This window comes from Lepidochelys kempii, chromosome 4 (genome assembly GCF_965140265.1).
Source record: "Lepidochelys kempii isolate rLepKem1 chromosome 4, rLepKem1.hap2, whole genome shotgun sequence".
Taxonomy (NCBI): Eukaryota; Metazoa; Chordata; order Testudines; family Cheloniidae; genus Lepidochelys; species Lepidochelys kempii.
Window position 1 is genome coordinate 132,045,631 of NC_133259.1, and position 8,698 is coordinate 132,054,328.

The 8,698-nt window shown below is 48.5% G+C and overlaps 1 protein-coding gene across 7 annotated transcripts in view; it reads right to left on the reverse strand.

The window, feature by feature from the left end:
- The window catches only part of CTNNA2 (catenin alpha 2), a 784,792-nt gene extending 781,233 nt beyond the window's left edge, over positions 1 to 3,559 (reverse strand). For 2 of the 7 annotated variants that reach the window (XM_073342914.1, XM_073342915.1), the window contains exon 1: positions 3,274 to 3,559. The gene's annotated coding sequence lies outside the window, so the exon portion shown is untranslated. Of the gene's footprint in view, positions 1 to 663; positions 1,581 to 3,273 lie in introns of those variants that run through there. The other 5 variants (XM_073342917.1, XM_073342918.1, XM_073342920.1 and 2 more) reach the window with 4 other exon arrangements.
- Between the last annotated feature and the right edge of the window lie 5,139 nt (positions 3,560 to 8,698).

Below are 8,698 nucleotides of genomic sequence, written 5' to 3' on the forward strand. Positions count from 1 at the left end.
ACAATACTGCACTATTTTTAAAAAAAATAAGGAATTATAATACAGTTGTTGTCACCACGGGTGCTCTGGAACAATTAAGTTAGCTGTCAATTCCATCCTGTTAATGAGCCAAGTCTTCCTTTCTCTTCTTAGTAGAATCAAGTCTTAATCACATTTTCTACAATCATGTGAAGAACAGATCTGTCCCATCTACACTAGCAGTTAAATCATGTTCACCAGCGTTCAAGGGTACCCTTTGCTAACAACTCTTATCAGCAAGGGGCAATTTTCTGGTGTAGATAAGGCACTAGAGTCCCATAGCCAGGGTTTTTGGTGCTTTGCTTTAGAAAGCAAACGCCACAAACGAATTGGTGATTTGGGTAACCTTCAGTTTCAATAAAGCCCTAGTGTAGTGAAAGTACTTTAGTGAAGTTCTATTAAAGGTTTGTGTCTGAGCAATTGCCAAATAATTAAGGCACACACATAGATAAGTACTGAAAAAAAGTTTATTTTGGCTAATGACTATGAAGATAGACAGTGGTAATTGCTGAAATGTATTGTGTATCTTTATTTATACCTTATAATTGAAGAACATAGACCTTAAATGATGTTAGTCATCAAGCTGAGCACTTAACTAATCTATATAAACATGCGTTTATCACTGTTACCCTTATTCTTCCTCACCCAATCATTTATTTTGTCACATCCTCTTGTATCTTCTTTTACATCAGATTGCAAGCTCTTTGGGAGAAGAACTGTGTCTTCTTCTATGTCTGTACAGAGCCAGTACAATAGAGCCCCAAACCTGATTAGGTTCCACACTGCTACTATAATACAAATAATTTTATATTAGTTTAATATTGGCATTCTTTGTTAACATTACTTACTATATTTATTGTTTCTATCCTTTGTTTTGGGTTACAAATCCTAGCATAAATAGAGCTCTTCTGTTTTGTTATGCTTTTGGAGGGCTATTTGTAAACAAAGGATACAGAAAAGGAACAAATAGCTTGCCCTTCTTTGGCTAGCACTTCAGAGTCCACACTGCCCTGAAAACTAACCATCTGAGTGGCCGGGGCAGTATACAGAGAAAATTTTCCCAAACCCACTGATACAGATAGTGTACAGTACCTATAGAAGACTGTCATGACAAACACTATTTGGCACAAAAGATAATTAAGTAACTCTAGTAATTAAAAGTGGCTCTGTGGCATTTCAGCGGTACCCACACATTTTCAATGTTAACATGACATAAGGAACCCCCAAAACATACATAAATTAAGGTTAATTCCACCTCGGAGTTCCAGTGATATTGACAAGGTAGTAGAGCTGCACTCTTGTGGCTTATGTCGTCACCAGAACCCATTAATGGAATTACAGTCTCATTATGTACAGTTGGGGGTACATTATTCCTCTAACAGTCCCTAAATACTGTTACATGATTGACTGCAACATTTCTTCTACCCAAGTCAATGCTTGTGCATTTCTAGGAGGAATTCTGTTAATTTCTATGATTTTTTATGCCCCCAGTTGGGGGAGGGGGTGGAGGGAGAGAAGAGAGCTACAAAACTATAACATTAACCATGAAATTTGAAATGAAAAAAATCAAATACATTTTAATAGTTAGCTACAGAGCCAATAAAGTCTGTCGTTCTCATCAGGAATATCACTAGATTTAAGTCTATTCCTTACTTTTTCACCCTCCGCTCCAAAATACACAACTATATTTGCAGTAATCTTGACAAGTTACATAATCTTAATGTTCTCAAGGAATATATGCCAAAATATGGTACAGTTTGAAGGTTTTTACATTCCTTTGACTGATAAGAGTTTTGCATTGCTAGCTATAGTATCTTTTTATTTCCAAAATAACAAGAATGCTGGAACACATTCATCCTGACAGAGTATAAATAAACTTCTTATAGCTCAATAAATGGATGTTTGAAAAAGAGGAGGAAAAAAAATAAAATTGCCTGGAATACAGTACCTATCACACAAATGCTTTATATATCTTTGTATTGAAGCTGAAGAGAGAAAAGGCAGCGTTCACATAAAGCATTTCTTAAAAATGCCTGACCAGCACCTTAAAAAGAAACAAGAAATTTACACCCCCAATGTGTCACGAGATAATATAACCCACCCACCCATCAAGAAGCAGGTGCATGCTACATATTACCCTTACAAGTTTCTTTTAAACACCCTCTCTGTTTTGCATAACAACATTTTAAAAACATGTTCACTGTGCACACCACAAAACACAGCCCTTCAAAGAAGCAAACAAAGCAACAAAAATCACACCTCTACGTACCAAGTACCACCCTGTTTATACACCCCATGTTTAGCGGAATCTGCTCCTAATCCAAAACCCAGCTATGTCCCATAGCGTAAAACACTTTGTCACTTCCCACCCCTAATTATCCAAACCCCATTCATCTGAATGTTTTTGACATCCCCAGAACATTGTGGATAAAGACAAGGTTGCACTGTACATATTAAAAACTTTAGTTCTTTGCCCCTCACCAAATGCTTTGACAGGACTAAGGACCTTTCAGGATGGATTCCAAATCAAATATTAAGCGGGTGGTTTGAAATATAGTAGAAATTGGAAGAGGCCTAAAGGGAAAGGGTGTAAAAAAGCTGCTTTCTCCACACTAGCCTCCCCCCTCCCCTTTCCTGGTGGCTTCTTACTGAGACAATCAGAGCAGCAGCAGAGAAAGGCTGTAAATTAGAGACACAGGGTGGATGGCTAAAAAGCCCTCTGATGCCTGAAGAAAGGGGAATTTAAAAAATGAATAAAGAGAGGGAGACAATGAAAAGAACAGAGAGCTAGAAGCACCTCCAAGGGATGGCAGGGGGGAAAAGAAAGGACCCAAGCCACCTCTGACCCTTTTCCTTCCCTTCCTAAATATAATCCTCCGCTTCCCACCATCCACGCCGCACAAAATGACCATTAATTCAAGTCCATCCTTGAAAGGGGGGGGGGGTATCTCTGCCTGTGCCTGTCTGATCCTCTCTCCCCCCCCGGGGGCGAGCATTACGACCGCATTAAAAATCGGGAGAGAATTGTGGTTCCTTCTGGTGGGTGCCAAATGGGGACCGGGGGAGAAGGCGCCGGGGTGGGAGGGGAAGGAGAGAAGAAAGGAGAGGAGGAGGAGGAGGAGAAGGGGAGCCGGGGAGAACAGGGAGCGAGGCAGGGTGAGGGGAAGGCAGCAGGGCGAAGGAAAAGGGGGACGAAGGGAAGGAGCCCGGGGATGGGGGGCGAAGGAAAGGGAAGATGCTTTGCCCTGGCCTCACCTCAGCTGGGTGGGTGGGGATGGGCGAGCCCCTCGCCTCCTGCTTCTCCCCGGCAGCGACGGTCCCTAACGGGCCAGGGGTGCGGTGCGGCTCCCCTCACACAGCGCCGGGTCCCCGCCTCCTGCTGCCCGAGCCGCGCTCGCTGGGCTCTGAGGGAGCCGGGAGCCGCCGCCGCCGCCGCGAGGCTCTGAGCAGCCGCCGCTAGGGGAGGAGGCAGCGCGCCTGCGCCGCCGCCCGGGCGGGGAGACTGGAGGAGCCGGCGGCGGCTCCAGTACCCGGGGAGGGGGAGTCCGGTCCCGGCCCGGCTGCCTGAGAGCGGCGCGGGGCACGGGCCGCCTCAGTGCGCAGGTGCGGTGAGTATGGAAACCGCGTTACCAAGGGCCGGGCGCCGGGGCGGGGAGGGGGCCGCCACAGAGCGGCCGGGGAACGGGCCTGGGATGGGCAGCGGCCGGGCACGAGGGGTCCAGGGCAGAGCCAGCGGCCGGGCCCGGGGGGGTCACAGGGCAGAGCCAGCAGCCGGGCCCGGGGTGGGGTCACAGGGCAGAGCCAGCGGCCGGGCACGAGGGGTCCAGGGCAGAGCCAGCGGCCGGGCCCGGGGGGGGTCACAGGGCAGAGCCAGCAGCCGGGCCCGGGGGGGTCACAGGGCAGAGCCAGCAGCTGAGCATGGGGGAGGTCACAGGGCAGAGCCAGCGGCCGGGCACGAGGGGTCCAGGGCAGAGCCAGCAGCCGGGCCCGGGGTGGGGTCACAGGGCAGAGCCAGCAGCTGGGCACGGGGGGTCACAGGGCAGAGCCAGCAGCCGGGTCCGGGGGTCATGGCGCGGGGCAGAGCCAGCAGCCGGCCACGGGGGGGGGGGGGGGGGGTCACAGGGCAGAGCCAGCAGCTGAGCACGGGGGAGGTCACAGGGCAGAGCCAGCAGCCGGGTCCGGGGGTCATGGCGCGGGGCAGAGCCAGCAGCCGGCCACGGGGGGGGGGGGGGGTCACAGGGCAGAGCCAGCAGCTGAGCACGGGGGAGGTCACAGGGCAGAGCCAGCAGCCAGGCACGGGGGTCACAGGGCAGAGCCAGCAGCTGGGCCCAGGGGGACAGAGCCGACTGCTGGGCATGGGGTGTGGGGCACAATGCGGGCCAGATCCGGCTGCTGGGCATGTGGGGGGCACAGTGCAGAGCACAGCCAACTGCTGTGTGGCAGGGCTAGCAACTGGGCGAGGAGGGAGGGCTGGGTGAGCAGCTTGGCATGTGCAGGGGAAGACAAGGTAGGGCCAGCAGCTGGGCATGGGTAGAGCGCAGTGTGGGGCAGGGTTTGCAGCTAGACACGGGGAGCACTGGGGCACAGGGCCAGCTATGGGGCACAGGGGTACTGTGCAAGGCAGGGGCAGGGCCAGCAGTTGGGCAAAGTGTGGGGCATAGCCAGCAGCTGGACACGGGGCCAGTGCGGGGCATGGCCAGAAGCTGAGCATGGGGGTACAGTAGCTGGGTACAGGGGGCACAGTGTGGGGCAGGGGCAGTAGCTGGGCACAGTGGGGCAGGGGTAGTAGCTGGGTACAGGAGGTACAGTGCCAGGCTGGGCAGTAGCTAGGCACAGTGCTGGACAAGGACAATATGGGGTACAGAGCTGGGACAGAAAGGGAGATGGGGTTCATGGTTTAGGGCAATGGGATAGGCACAGGACTAAGGCATTAACAGCTGGCCACTGGGTGGAGCTCAAGTACAGGGTCCGGATAGCAGTGGGCAGGGTTACCATGGGAATGGAAAAGGTAGCAGCAGGCACAGAGCAAGAAAGACAGGAGTGCTGATGGGGCAGGGTAGCATTAGAGGATATAGCACTGGATCATATGGGGTGCAAGATACAGTGGTCAAGGGTGGATCATGCCAGTCTGACAGAGAGAGAGCCACAGATGGCATGAGGCAATCACCTCAGCACAAGGATAGGCTCTCTCATTTATTCAGATTTTGGTCTCATACACACACCTAGGGTGCCCAGTTGGTCTGGGGCATAGCAAATGGTAGCAGGCATAGGAGGGATGTGATATGAAGAGAAGTAATCTTCCTGGAGTTTTAAGTGTGTGTGTAAATTAAGCCCACCTTTCAAGATCCCATAAGTTTTAAGTATAGTAATGGGAGAGGCCAGGAGACCAACATCCAAAAATAAGGCAACTTGTTACTAATGTGTTGCTGACGATTTAGATTGCTGAAATGACACCCCTCTGAGCAGGGTCCTAGAGCCAAGCTTCAGCCTGACTCTAGAAGTCTGCACAGCAATGAAACAGCCGCGCAGTCCGAGCCCGAGTTGGCTGGCATGGACCAGCTCTGGGTTTTTCTTTGCTGTGTAGACATACCCTCTGTGTCTTCTAGTCTTGGAGCAGGAGGATATCTTGTTATGTGTCTTGTACAACTCCAGAATTCAGGTCTTACATATCTCTGCCAAATCCCCACAAGCCCCATTCACACCTTTTTGCGCTGGTCTTATTCCATGACACTTCCTCACATCCTCAGTTTCAACTGTGATACCAGCCTCACCACACTATTTGGTCCTTACAGATGGAACACCTTCACTGAGCTGGTTCACAAGACTATACTTCTCTGTAAACGACACCCCCTTCGGGCCTGGGGTGACTCTGCAGGCATCTTCCTCAGTTTCCCCAGAATAATGTGGTCACAGTCTTTGAAACAATATTCCCCTTCTGCTGAGGTCTAATTCAGTATCATTCATCTCCTACAAAGGCTTCTTTCTGCCCACCCCCTCAGATTTAAAAGTCCTCCATCTTGGGACTGTGGCTTTAAAATTCTGGCCTTCCTTGAGCTGTAACTCACCCTTGAAGGCTAGGGTCTCTCAGTCCCTCCTTCCTGGGGCTGTGTGCTGGCTGACATCTATTGTTCAGCAGCTCCTTACCCCTCAGATCTAGGCATGGACCGAGTTAGTCACATGACCGAAATCATTTTCCCACCTGGGGAGGCAAGTTAGGCTTGTCACAGTTGGATTGGGGCCCATCTCCCCAAAAAGGCCAGCTACCCTATGTAACTCTCCCTATCTACGTCTCTCTTGGAGACCCCACCCCCAGCACAATGCCAGCACGAAACTAGCTAATTATATCAAGATATGGGAGAGTCTACATTGGTGTTCCCTCTGACTTTTGTTTTTAAGTGCATGCAGAATGACCGGCTGAGTTCAAGTTTAATACTTATGAGTGCAGTCCCTTCAACCTCATTCACCTTGTTGTTGTTCTCATTCCATCTCATTCGTTCTCATTCCACAAATTCCATCCAGCTATTGTCATTCGCTCTCTCTCTCAATCCATCTTCCATTCTTATTCACTCCATCTCAGTCATTCACTCACTCTTTTCACATTCTCTCCCAATCTGATTCTATTCTCTCCTCTTCTCCCCTATCTCACATTCTCTCAGTCCATCTCTCTCTCTCTGTCTTCCCCATTATTCCTCCTCCTCACCCAAATCAGTAACTGCTGTCCCTGTCTCTTCCTCTCAACCATATACTGCTACCTCCCCATTCGAAAATCATGCAGTGCCTTCAACCCCCAAATCAATGGCTTCTGCTCCTCAGGCCAAGATGGGCCCTGTTGCTGCTGCTCACTTGGGCAGCAGGAGGCCCTCATCTTGGGACATAGGTAAGGATACCTAGATTTTCATCTCCCCCTTCCTTTTTTCAGGCTTAAAAAGGGGGAGGGCAGATCTGCAGAAGTCTTCACGCCCCATCAGCCATAGAGGATGGTCACAAGGATCTTCAATCTCTTTCCAATATTCAATGCTGGGAGAGGGGTTGTTTCCAGTCTTCTCTTCCTCCCATTCCCATGTCTGAGGAGATAGCTTCCCTCCCTTGGCTTGGGAATAAGGAAACTGCAGATTTCAGGGCTAAGTAGGGATCTTAATTCTGCCTTCCCCCTAGCCAAGAGCAGCAGAAGTGGCCATGGAAGAGGCAGCAGAAGGGAGAACCCAGAGCACGCTTGCCAGGAGTCAGTACCAGGAGGAAATGGGAGATCCTGGAGGCAGATGCCATCCTAGGGAAGAAGTTCCCCCACACACCATGCCCATGAGCTATGCAGCTTATGGGTAATCTTGGTCTACATCCCTAACGAATGAAAACATATTATCAAAACAATGTATATATACCTCCTACCCCTGTCCTTCATATGTCTGTGTTTATTCAGTCTTTTAGTTTGTGAGATCTTCAGGGTAGGGACTGCACCTTATTTTATATTTGTAAATATATCTAACACATGGTGGGGGCTAATATTGGTAATTTTCCTTTCTCTCTACCCCAGACAGAATCCCTGCATGTTAATGAATCTGAGGATGAGGCATCTTTAACTAGCACCTCTCAAGATGCACTTGCCCCGGACCTGCCATGTGCTGAAAACAGTCCATGAGGGTTTTTAAGGACCTTAGTAGGAAGAAGACTATAGATGTTTCTGGATTGAATTCAGGCTTTGATGAATCATGAAGATAACAGAATGTTAGTTTTCTGGAGAGGCAGGAGGCTAAAAACAAAGGGAGGAGAAAGATCAAAGAAGAGATTAAAATAAGGAGTCCTTGGAAGCCCTCATGGGCTGTTTTCAGCAAATGATTGGAGAAGATAGAGGCCTAAAACAGGAGGTGGAGTTAATTTGAGACAGACTAATGAGATGCAAAATATAATGATATTAGTATCATTTAGATTGAGTAAATGGGCCAAAGACGTTAACATAACACAGTCTGGCATTAAACAGTGTTAAACAAAGTTCAGGTTTTGATATATGGAGACTTTAGGCTGCTTAGTAGCATGGCAAACACACTATGAAATTCATGCCAAAGACTATCAATTTATTGACTGAAACGCACAAAAGGAAAAGAATAAAATGAGGTAAAGAGCATTGAAACAAACTGATTCTTTATGCAAAACAAACTTAATCAAAACTTAACAAAGTTCCTTTTTGTAGATAGTGTATATTGATTAAAGTCTCTTATTCAGACAAAAAGTTCTGCCTGAGGAGGAAGAAAGGGTTAGTTCAATTCTGAATCCCTTTCCTGCTTCAGACAAAAGAGACAGACACAGAAGGGAAAGAAGAGGTAGGATAGTAAAGATGCAGGAAATACAGCTGTGATGCTGGCAGGCCTGTTTCCAGCTAATGCCGAAGTCCCCATGTCTCAAGTGAACACTGACAAATACATAGCTGGAATCAGTCTGGCTCACCTGTCTGTCAGTATTGTTAAATAGGTATCGGCATTATGATAATGTATTTAGTCTTTATTGAATGCTTGTGAGTTGCTGCATGCATTAATCTCATTTATAACATCAGTATCCCTTATTGTAAGGTGTGGTTTGAGTGATTGCATTGTGAGCCTCTGTGACTGTGTACGTCACCAGACAGGAGAGACATACATTAATTAGTATGAAGGGATGATAAGCAACAGAAAGTGTTACATCCTTCCAA